The following is a 12,828-nucleotide window of genomic DNA, read 5'->3' on the forward strand; positions in this document are numbered from 1 at the left end:
TCACTTGAAGGTAATGTGTATTCATTTACCCTCCTATCTCTCCATTTCTTCCTTTCTCCATCTGCAGTTTCTACCAGCGTGCTTACCGCTGCTCCAGACTATGATCTTTGCTGTGGGAGAGATTAACCGTGACCCAGCCCTCCTGCCTAACCTCACCCTGGGGTTTCCTGGCTTCTGACACATGCCTGTCAGAGGGCACCACCCTGGGGCAGCCCTAGCCATGGTTACCGGCAAGGAGGCCTCCGTGGGGGCACAGTGTGGCACAACCCCCGAGTTCCTGTCATCATCGGGGATGCCCGCCCTCAGCTTCCATCGTGGTGGCACAGACCCCGGCCGTTTGATTTACCCATGGTGAGGCAGGGGTTGGATTACATGCTGGGATGAGATGATGATCTTTTCACATTACATTTCATTCACAATCTAGATTTCCCTCTCTAACGTTTACTTTCCTTCTCCCTCTGCTCTCTGCCTCTCTTCCAAATTATAATTATCCTTGACTCTCTCTCTTTTCCTCTCTCTCTGTCTTTCTCCCTCTCTCTCTCTCCTCTCCTCTCTCCTCTCTCTCTCTCTCTCTTCTCTCCTCCTCTCCTCTCTCCCTCTCGCTCTCTCTCTCTCTCTCTGTCTCTCTCGCTCTCTCTCTCCTCTCTCTCCTCTCTCTCTCTCTCTCTCTCTCTCTCTCACTCCTCCTCTCTCTCTCTCTCTCTCTCCTCTTCTCTCCCAGGTGAGTTACTTTGCCACCTGTGCGTGTTTGAGTGACACCTGGAGGTACCCCTCGTTCTTCGTACGGTACCCAGCGATGCTTCCAGGCTCTGGGCATGGCCAAGCTGCTGCGTCAGATGGGCTGGGTGTGGGTGGGACTGTTGTCAGGGGATGGTGACTATGGCAAGTTTGGGGTTCAGCTGCTTCTCCAAGCTCCAGGGATCTGGGGTGTGTCGCTTACTCTGAGGTCATCCCCAAGGTACGACCTCACTCTGATGATCTGACAGTATACCCTCTCTTTTGCTCTATCTTTCACCCTCTCTTTCACTCTGACTCCCCCTCTCTTCTAATCTAACAGAACACTCTCTCTGATTTTCTATGACTCTCTACCCTTTTTCTCGCACTGATGGTCATCCCCAAGGTACCATCTAAGAGACAGATCAGGCACATCGTGGACACCATCAAAGGATCTACTGCCAGAGTGGTGGTGGCATTTGTAGGATTCACGGGTCATTCAGGGGTGAGCAGTTACTGGTCAGAGTATTGTTAACGATTTGTCCTTTGTCTTACCATGTCTTAATGCCCTTTATAGACGTAATCATTGGGAATCTGCGTAGCCTAGTGGTTAAGCGTTGGACTAGTAACCGGAAGGTTGCAAGTTCAAATCCTCTGAGCTGACAAGGTACAAATCTGTCGTTCTAACCCTTAACAAGGCAGTTAACCCACTCTTCCTAGGCTGTTGTTGAAAATAAAATTTTTCTTACTGACTTGCCTAGTTAAATAAAGGTCAAATAAAATGTCCAAATGCATTTCAGCTTGACTATCTTGATCTTTTTAACGGTTCCATTCTCCAGACCCTGATGGAAGAGGTTGTCCGTCACAACATTACAGATAAGCAGTGGATTGCCTCAGAGGCCTGGGTCACCTACTCTACTATCGCCGCACCGAAAAACCTGCCTTCTCTTGCCGGGACCATCGGTTTTGCCCTGAAGAAGCTGACATTCCTGGCCTGGGGCCTTTCCTAACACGCCTCCATCCAGACGGGGACTACCAGAAGTCCGACCCATTCCTGAGGGAATTGTGGGAGGAGATGTTTGGGTGTTCTCTGGGGTTGACCTCAGCGTGACCCAGTCGTCCAGGCGACAGTGTACTGGGTCAGAGGTCATACGTGAGGAGACTTTACACCTAAATCTCTGTTTTTTGTCCAGATTCCCAATGTTATCTCAGTTAAATATTGTGTCAATCCTAGGTGAGGGGGAGAGCCAGTATGCTGACGTGTCTCAGCTGAGAGCCAGCTATAATGTTACAAGGCTGTGTACGCCATCGCCTACGCCATACAGGATATGATGGCCTGTCGACCAGGGACGAGTCTTTAATGGTGGACAGTGCCCTGATCAGGAAGCTTCAGCCCAGCCAGGTGAGAACAACATGTTGATCTGTTTTCAAGTTAACAACACTAAGGTTTCCAGTCAGGATACAGTGAAAACACTTTGTAAGGTTTGAGTTCTAAAGAACCAAAGCCACAACTGGTTCTAACTCTTAATCCTGTTCCAATGCCCTTTTCTCTTTGAGATTGTTCATTACCTGAGGGGAGTGAACTTCAGTACTCCTGTGGGGAATCTTTCCACTTCGACATGAATGGTGATCCGCCTGCCTCTTATGACATCATCAACTGGCATGTGACCCCTGAGGGGACGGCAGAGTTTGTCCAGGTCGGACATTTCCTGTCCTCTGAGGGATCGGACGACCAGTTTCACATGGACATGGATAAAGTGTGTGGGGTGGGGGCAGCGGAGAGGAGGTGAGAACTGTTCAGATTAGTTCACTGAGAGGAGTTGTGTGTGTTTGTGTGGTGTGTTGTGTGTGTTGTGTGTGGTGTGTGTGTGTGTGTGTGTGTGTGTGTGTGTGTGTGTGTGTGTGTGTGTGTGTGTGTGTGGTGTGTGTGTGGGTGTGTGTGTTGTGATGTGTGTGTGTGTGTGGAGTGTGTGGAGTGATGTGCAGTGATGAGTGGTGAGTGTGTATGAGAGAGAGAGATTTATTGAGCTTTTTCACCCTGAGGCAGACATAAGGATAGAGAAAGACATAAAGAGACCAAATGAATAACAGGGGGAATGTTATCTCAGACAGAAACTCTTTCATCGCAATCTTTTATGAAAAAATAAATGTAATTAACCTTTATTTAATGAGGCAAGTCAGTTAAGAACAAATGTTATTTACAATGACGGACAACCCCGGCATGATGCTGGGCCAATTGTGTACCGCCCTATGGGACTCTGAATCACTGCCGAATGTGATACAGCCTGGATTCAAACCAGGGACAGTAGTACCACCTCTTGCACTGATATGCAGTGCCTTAGGGGGAATATGATACTGAAATTGAGATATTTGTGTGGTCAAATTCCTGACATAGTCCCAAGAAGGGCCCAGCAAGTCTGTCTGCCTGCCTGTGAGTGTAATAATGAGGATAACAGCAATGAGGATGATAATGATGACTTCTTCCTCTCCCTCCTCTGGTAGGTCCCTGTGTCTGTATGCAGTGCTGACTGTCCCCCGGTACCAGGCATGCAGTACAGAAGGGGAAGCCTGTGTGCTGCTTTGACTGTCTGTCCTGTGCTGAGGAGAGATCAGCAACACAACAGGTAGTCTATCTAGGGTTCTGATTCCAATTCATATTTTTCCTCACTCCTGACTGGTCCTGATTAGGACACCTCATTCTTCTTCCTTCTCTATCAGGGTCAGTTGAGTGTATTAGGTGTCCAGAGCGGTTCTGGTCCAACCCTGATCGTACAGCCTGCATCCCCCAGCTGGTGGACTTCCTCTCCTACAGCGACACCATGGGCGTCATCCTGTCTGTCGTTTCAGTTTCTGGGGCAACACTCACAGCCGGTGCCCTAGCCACCTTCCTCTACCACCGTCACACGGCCCTGGTGAGTTGAATCATATGATAATTTTATCGAGGTAATGAACAGAGATGAGATTGTGTCCAATAAGGATTTGATTTTTGACATCACTATGTCTAAATTATCTTTCTCTGTCTCGTTCCAGGTTAAAGCCAATAACTCGGAGCTCAGCTTCCTGCTCTGCTGTCACTCAAGATCTGCTTCCTGTGTGCGCTGGTTTTTTCATTGGCCAGCCGAAGCCATGGACAGCATGCTGAGACACACCCTGTTTGGTATAATAGCTTTGTGTCTGCATCTCATGTCTGCTCAGCAGGACTGTGGTGGTGCTGGTGCACTTCAGGGCCACTCTGCTGGAGAGAACCTGATGAGATACTTCAGGCCCCACCCAGCAGAGGAGGGATCTCTCACCTCTGCACACTCATTCCAGGTGAACATCTAGTTTTTACTATATTCTATGGAATGTAATTGTTTCCTCATAGACCGTATTAGTTGTTATTATGGTTACCTGTAACTCTTCCTCCCAATCCGTTTCCCTTCCCACAGGTGCTGATCTGTGTACTGGGCCTGGTCCCCTAGCTCACCACCGACCCTGCTTAGAGGGGGGGAACAGCGAGGGTCGTGGGCCGAGGGTGGTCCTGGGTGTGAGGTGGGCTCTCTGGGGTTGGTTTCTCTCTGGGTGCTAGGGCTCACTCGGCCTGCTGGCCCTCCCCTCTGTCTCCTCTTAGCCTTCCTGGCCAGGAAAATCCCAGACAACTTCAACGAAGCCAAGTTCATCACCTTCAGCATGCTGATCTTCTGTGCTGTGTGGATCCTCCTTCACTCCCTGCCTACGTCAGCTCTCCTGGGAAATACACAGTAGCTGTAGAGATCTTGCCATCCTGGCAAATCCAGCTTCGGCTGGCTGTTCTGTCTGTTTGCTCCAAGTGTTACATCATCCTTCTGAGACCAGAGAGAAACACCAAGAAACACATGATGTCCAAATAGAAACCACCAAGAAACACATGATGTCCAATTAGAAACCACCAAGAAACACATGATGTCCAATTAGAAACCACCAGAAACACAAATCATGTCCAATTAAAAACCAACAAGAAACACATGATGGACAAATATTAACTTAAACATTCTCCTATCGTGATTTAGGGTTCGTTGATATTCATTCAACAGGGGAATGTCCATTCTGTTTGGAAACATTAATTTCCCTGCTATACCTTCACTATATTACTTTGTTAATATTAGTATGTGTTCTTATAATGTGTCAGAATGAAACACGTCTATATGAACAATACCAATAAAGATACGTAGTGTCTACTCATGCTGGAAGAGTTAGTATTGAGTCTGTCTGACAGAACTTACAGACCTCATACATGATACCTTCGTCACCCAGTCAGTATGTGCGTTGTGTGTGCGTGTGTGTGTGTGTGTGTGGTTCCTCATCATACACTAAAATTAAAACAGGAAAATTCCACTTTCTGCTTACCCACTGTGGGTTTCTTTCCTCTCTCCATCACTCTCTTCTTTCTCCATTTCTCCTTCCTCTCCCCCTCCCCATCTTTCCCGCCTCTCCCCATCTCTCCCTCCACTCCCCATCTCTCCCCTCTCTCCCATCTCTCCCTCCTCCATCCATTCTTTATCCTCTCTCCATCTCTCCCTGCCTTTCAACCACAGAGTCCCCCAGAGACACTATCACTCCCCTTGTCCCTCTACCTCGGTAAACATTCACACCACATTCTACATCAGGTAGAAAGCACCACCTGGTAGCACCACCGCAATGGGTAGAGTTTCTACCTGGTAGCACCACCACAAGGGTAGAGTTACTACCTGGTAGCACCACCACAACGGGTAGAGTTACTACCTGGTAGCACCACCACAACGGGTAGAGTTACTACCTGGTAGCACCACCGCACAGGGTAGAGTTACTACCTGGTAGCACCATGACAAAGGGTAGAGTTACTACCTGGTAGCACCACCCGCACAGGGTAGAGTTACTACCTGGTAGCACCACGACAAAGGGTAGAGTTACTACCTGGTAGCACCACCACAACTGCTAGAGTTACTACCTGGGTAGCATCACCACAACGGGTAGAGTTACTACCTGGTTAGCACCACCACAATGGGTAGAGTTACTACCTGGTAGCACCACCACAACGGGTAGAGTTACTACCTGGTAGCACCACCACAACAGCTAGAGTTACTACCTGGTAGCACCACCACAACGGGTAGAGTTACTACCTGGTAGCACCACCACAATGGGTATAGTTACTACACAGTAGCACCACCACAATGGGTAGAGTTACTACCTGGTAGCACACCACAACTGCTAGAGTTACTACCTGGTAGCATCACCACAACGGGTAGAGTTACTACCTGGTTAGCACCACCACAATGGGTAGAGTTACTACCTGGTAGCACCACCACAACGGGTAGAGTTACTACCTGGTAGCACCACCACAACAGCTAGAGTTACTACCTGGTAGCACCACCACAACGGGTAGAGTTACTACCTGGTAAGCACCACCACAATGGGTATAGTTACTGCTGCGGGTAGCACCACCACATGGGTAGAGTTACTACCTGGTAGCTCACCACAACAGCTAGAGTTTACTACCTGTAGCACCACCACAATGGGTAAAGTTACTACCTGGTAGCACACCACAACGGGTAGAGTTACCTACCTGGTAGCACCACCACAACGGTAGCGTTACTACCTGGTAGCACCACCACAATGGGTAGAGTTACTACCTGGTAGCACCACCACAACGGGTAGAGTTACTACCTGGTAAGCACCACAACGGGTAGAGTTACTACACAGTAGCACCACCAAACAGGTAGAGTTACTACCTGTAGCACCACCACAACAGGTAGAGTTACTACCTGGTAGCACCACCCACAATGGGTAGAGTTACTACCTGGTAGCACCACCACAATGGGTAGAGTTACTACCTGGTAGCACCACAACGGGTAGAGTTACTACACAGTAGCACCACCACAACGGGTAGAGTTTACTACCTGGTAGCACCACCACAATGGGTAGAGTTACTACCTGGTAGCACCACCACAACGGGTAGAGTTACTACCTGGTAGCACCACAACGGGTAGAGTTACTACACAGTAGCACCACCACAACAGGTAGAGTTACTACCTGGTAGCACCACCACAACAGGTAGAGTTACTACCTGGTAGCACCACCACAACAGGTAGAGTTACTACCTGGTAGAACCACCACAACAGGTAGAGGTACTACCTGGTAGCACCACCAGAATGGGTAGAGTTACTATGCAGTAGCACCACCACTACGGGTATAGTTTTTTCGTAGGCGCACCACCGCAAAGGGGAGAGTTACTACCTGGTAGCACCACCACATTGGGTAGAGTTACTACCTGGTAGCACCACCACAACGGGTAGAGATACTACGCAGTAGCACCACCACAACAGGTAGAGTTACTTCACAGTATCACCACCCACCACCACAACGGGTAGAGTTACTACCTGGAAGCACCCCCACAATGGGTAGAGTTACTAAACAGTAGCACCACAACAATGGGTAGATTTACCACCTGGTAGCACCACCACAACGGGTAGAGTTACTACCTGGTAGCACCACCACAATGGGTAGAGTTACTACACAGTAGCACCACCACAATGGGTAGAGTTACTACCTGGTAGCACCACCACAACAGCTAGAGTTACTACCTGGTAGCACCACCACAACTGCTAGAGTTACTACCTGGTAGCATCACCACAACGGGTAGAGTTACTACCTGGTAGCATCACCACCACAATGGGTAGAGTTACTACCTGGTAGCACCACCACAACGGGTAGAGTTACTACCTGGTAGCACCACCACAACAGCTAGAGTTACTACCTGGTAGCACCACCACAACGGGTAGAGTTACTACCTGGTAGCACCACCACAATGGGTATAGTTACTGCCTGGTAGCACCACCACAATGGGTAGAGTTACTACCTGGTAGCATCACCACAACAGCTAGAGTTACTACCTGGTAGCACCACCACAATGGGTAAAGTTACTACCTGGTAGCAACACCACAACGGGTAGAGTTACTACCTGGTAGCACCACCACAACGGGTAGAGTTACTACCTGGTAGCACCACAACGGGTAGAGTTACTACACAGTAGCACCACCACAACAGGTAGAGTTACTACCTGGTAGCACCACCACAACAGGTAGAGTTACTACCTGGTAGCACCACCACAATGGTTAGAGTTACTACCTGGTAGCACCACCACAATGGGTAGAGTTACTACCTGGTAGCACCACAACGGGTAGAGTTACTACACAGTAGCACCACCACACACGGGTAGAGTTACTACCTGGTAGCACCACCACAATGGGTAGAGTTACTACCTGGTAGCACCACCACAACGGGTAGAGTTACTACCTGGTAGCACCACAACGGGTAGAGTTACTACACAGTAGCACCCACCACAACAGGTAGAGTTACTACCTGGTAGCACCACCACAACAGGTAGAGTTACTACCTGGTAGCACCACCACAACAGGTAGAGTTACTACCTGGTAGCACCACCACAACAGGTAGAGTTACTACCTGGTAGCACCACCACAATGGGTAGAGTTACTACCTGGTAGCACCACCACAACAGGTAGAGTTACTACCTGGTAGCACCACCACAATGGGTAGAGTACTACCTGGTAGCACCACCACAACAGGTAGAGTTTACTACCTGGTAGCACCACCACAACAGGTAGAGTTACTACCTGGTAGCACCACCACAACAGGTAGAGTTACTACCTGGTAGCATCACCACAACTGGTAGAGATACTACCTGGTAGCACCACCACAATGGGTAGAGTTACTACGCAGTAGAACCACCACAATGGGTAGAGATACTACCTGGTTAGCACCACCACAACGGGTAGAGTTACTACCTGGTAGCACCACCACAACGGGTAGAGATACTACCTGGTAGAACCACCACAACTGGTAGAGCTCCTACCTGGTAGAACCACAACAATGGGTAGAGTTACTACCTGGTAGCACCACCACAATGGGTAGAGTTACTACACGGTAGCACAACGGCAAAGGGTAGCGTTACTACCTGGTAGCACCACCACAACGGGTAGAGTTACTACCTGGTTACTCCACCGCAAAGGGTAGAGTTACTACACAGTTTGCACCACCAACACGGGTAGAGTTACTACGCGGTAGCACAACTGCAAAGGATAGCGTTACTACCTGGCAGCACCACCACAACGGGTAGAGTTACCAGCTGGTTACACACCACCGCAATGGGTAGAGTTACTACCTGGTAGCACCACCACAACGGGTAGAGTTACTACGCAGTAGCACCACCACAACAGGTGGAGTTACTACCACAGTCAAGTAAGCTATCAGGGCCTCAGTAGCAGCATTCTGGTCCAGTAAGCTATCAGGGCCTCAGTAGCAGCATTCTGGGTCCAGTAAGCTATCAGGGCCTCAGGTCATTGTCAAGGAAGTCTCTCTATGCCAACAGAAAGAGCATCAGTTACCCAATTAGAGAACATCAGAGGCCCAATTAGAAGCCCCACCAGAGCCCCATTAGAGGGACAATTAGAGGTCCCATCAGAGGCACAATTAGAGACCCCATTAGAGGACAAATTAGAGTCCCCCATCAGAGGCACAATTAGAGGCCCAATTAGAGCTCCATTAGAGGCCCATCAGAGATCCCCTTTGGAGGCCATGGTATCACTATCAGTCCTTCAGGGGGACAGTAGAAACTGAGCCCTGGTGAATGGTCTTATTGTCTTTCACCTGGGTGAACAGGTGAAAGACAGGATTTAAAGGGACCTGTGAAGAGATTACCACGTGGTAGAGGAAGGAGGAACACTTCAAGTCAAATCATATCAAATCAAATTTTATTGGTCACATAGACATGGTTAGCAGATGTTAAAGCGTGTGCAGCGAAACGCTTGTGCTTCTCCAGTAGTTCCGACAATTCTCCAACAACTACCTAATACACACAAATCTAAAGGGGTGAATGAGAATATGTACATATAAATATATGGATGAGTGATGGCCAAGCGGCATAGGCAAGGTGCAATAGATGGTATAAAATACAGTATACACATATGATATGAGTAATGTAAGTTAAGTAAGCTTTATTAAATGCAATTATTTAAAGTGGCTAGTGATACCGTTATTAAGTGGCCAGTGCTTGGGTCTTAATGTGGGCAGCAGCCTCTCTGAGTTACTGATTGCTGTTTAGCAGTCTGATGGCCTTGAGATAGAAGCTGTTTTTCAGTCTCTCCGTCCCAACTTTGAAGCACCTGTACTGACCTCGCCTTCTGGATGGTAGCGGTGTGAACAGACAGTGGCTTGAGTGGTTGTTGTCCTTGATGATCTTTTTGGCCTTCCTGTGACATTGGGTGCTGTAGGTGTCATGGAGGGCAGGTAGTTTGCCCCCGGTGATGTGTTGTGCAGAATGCACTACCCTCTGGAGAGACTTGCAGTTGAGGGCGATGCAGTTGCCGTACCAGGCTGTGATACAGCCCGACAGGATGGTCTCGATTATGCATCTGTAAAAGTTTGTCAGGGTTTTGGGTGACAAGCCAAATTTCTTCAGCCTTCTGGGGTTTAAAACCTGTTGGGGATAGGGGCAGTATTTGCACGGCCAGATAAAAAACATAACCGATTTAATCTGGTTACTACTCCTGCCCAGTAACTAGAATATGCATATAATTAGTAGATTTGGATAGAAAACACTCTAAAGTTTCTAAAACTGTTTGAATGGTGTCTGTGAGTATAACAGAACTCATAAGGCAGGCAAAAACCTGAGAAGAGTCCATGCAGGAAGTGGAAATCCTGATTTGTGGAATCACCTTCAACACTTTGCCTATGAAACACACCGTGAGTTAGGATTCATTTAGCACTTCCTAAGGCTTCCACTAGATGTCAACAGTCTTTACAAAGGGGTTTGAGTCTTCTATGGTAGAAACTGACCGAAAGACAGGCTTGGGAAGTTGGTCATTACTACTATGACGCGGGCGCCCATGGGAACCCTTTTGTTCCGAAACGTTTAGTAAGACAATGCAATCGTCCGCCTTGAATATTATTGAAGCTCTGGTTGAAAAAGGCCCAAAGATTTATGTTATACAACGTTTGACATGTTTTGAACGAACGTAAATATATATTTTTTGCTCTTCGTGGCGAAAAGTCCCACGCGCTACAGTACATTATGAGTAGCCTTCGGAACGTGCTAACAAGAAGGAGCTATTGGGACATAAATTATTAACTTTTTCGAACAAATCTACATTTGTTGTGGACCTGGGATACCTGGAAGTGCCTTCTGATGAAGATAATCAAAGGTAAGGGAATATTTACGATAGTATTTTTGATTTTAGATGGTTCCAAGATGGCTCTAACATGTATCGCCTAGCCTATTTTTCTGAACATACCATGTCGTTTATTGCAAAGTGTGATTTCCCAGTAAAGTTATTTTTTAAATCTGGCAATGCGTTTGCATTCACGAGATGTTAATCTATAATTCTTTGAATGACAATATTACATTTTACCAATGTTTTCGAATAGTAATTTTGTAAATTGTAGCGCTTATCACCGGAAGCCATTTGAGGGAAAATATTTTCTGAACGTCACGCGCCGATGTAAAATGCTGTTTTATATATAAATATGGACTTTATCGAACAAAAAATGCATGTATTGTGTAACATGATGTCCTAGGAGTGTCATCTGATGAAGATTGTCAAAGGTTAGTGCTGCATTTAGCTGTGTTTTGGGTATTTGTGATGCATGCTAGTTGCTTTGAAAATGGCAGTGTGATTTTCTTTGGCAGGGTACTCTCTTAATAATCTGTTTTGCTTTTGCTGTAAAGCCTTTTGAAATCGGACAACGTGGTTCGATTCAGGAGAGGTGTATCTATAAAATGGTGTAAAATAGTCATATGTTTGAGAAATTGAAGTTATAGCATTTATGAGGTATTTGTATTTCAACGCGACGCGATTCCACTGGCTGTTGACCAGGTTCCCAGAGAGGTTAAGAGGCGCTGTTGAGCCTTCTTCACCACACTGTCTGTGTGGGTGGACCATTTCAGTTTGTCCTGTGATGTGTACGCCGAGGAACTAAAAACTTTCCACCTTCTCCACTGCTGTCCCTTCGATGTGGATAGGGGGGTGCTCCCTCTGCTGTTTCCTGAAGTCCACGATCATCTCCTTTGTTTTGTTGACATCAGAAAGTCCAGGACCCAGTTGCACAGGGTGGGTAGAGACCCAGGGCTTCCAGCCTGATGATGATCTTGTAGGGTACTATGGTGTTTAAAGCTGAGCTGTAGTCAATGAACAGCATTATTACATAGGTATTCCTCTTGTCCAGATGGGATAGGGCAGCGTGCAGTGTGATGGCGATTGCATCGGTCTGTGGACCTGTTGGGGCGATACGCAAACTGAAGTGGGTCTAGGGTGGCTGATAAGGTGGAGGTGATATGATCCTTGACTAGTCTCTCAATGCACTTCGTGATAACAAAGTGAGTGCTACTGGGCGGAAGTCATTTAGTTCAGTTATCTTTGCCTTCTTGGGTACAGGAACAATGGTGGCCATCTTGAAGCATGTAGGGACAGCAGACTGGGAAAGGGAGAGATTGAATATGTCCGTAAACCAGCCAGCTGGTCTGCGCATGCACTGAGGATGCGGCTAGGGATGCCGTCTGGGCCAGCAGCCTTGCGAGGGTTAACACGTTTAAATATTTTACTCATGTCGTCCAAGGAGAAGGTGGGGGGGCGCAGTCGTTGTTAGTGGGCCGCAACAGTGGCACTGTATTATCCTCAAAGCGGGCAAAGAAGGTGTTTAGTTGGTCTGGAAGTCTGACGTCGGTGTCCGTGATTTCTTGTAGACCCTGCCACATACGTTTCGTGTCTGAGCTGTTGAATTTATGAGCCGTTGAATTACACTACAGTACAGACCTCAGAATGTTTACTGTATTACAGGCCTGGCTGGTACACCCCTCAGAATGTATACTGTATTACAGGCTTGGCTGGAAGACCACTCAGAATGTTTACTGTATTAAAGGCCTGGCTGGTAATACAGGGACACTAAATTACAGAACTCCTCTATAAGGACACTACAGTACAGACCTGCTCTACAAAGACACTACAGTACAGACCTCCTGTACAAGGGCCATACAGTACAGACCTACTCCGCAAGGACACTACAGTGCAGACCTCCTGTACAAGGACACTACAGTAGAGACCTCCT

The 12,828-nt window shown here is 47.6% G+C and overlaps 1 pseudogene; it reads left to right on the forward strand.

Moving 5' to 3' along the window:
• The first annotated feature begins 220 nt into the window (after nucleotides 1–220).
• LOC115187297 (extracellular calcium-sensing receptor-like) lies at nucleotides 221–4,583 on the forward strand (annotated as a pseudogene).
• The last annotated feature ends 8,245 nt before the right edge of the window (nucleotides 4,584–12,828 follow it).

Source organism: Salmo trutta, unplaced genomic scaffold (assembly GCF_901001165.1).
Source record: "Salmo trutta unplaced genomic scaffold, fSalTru1.1, whole genome shotgun sequence".
Classification (NCBI taxonomy): Eukaryota; Metazoa; Chordata; class Actinopteri; order Salmoniformes; family Salmonidae; genus Salmo; species Salmo trutta.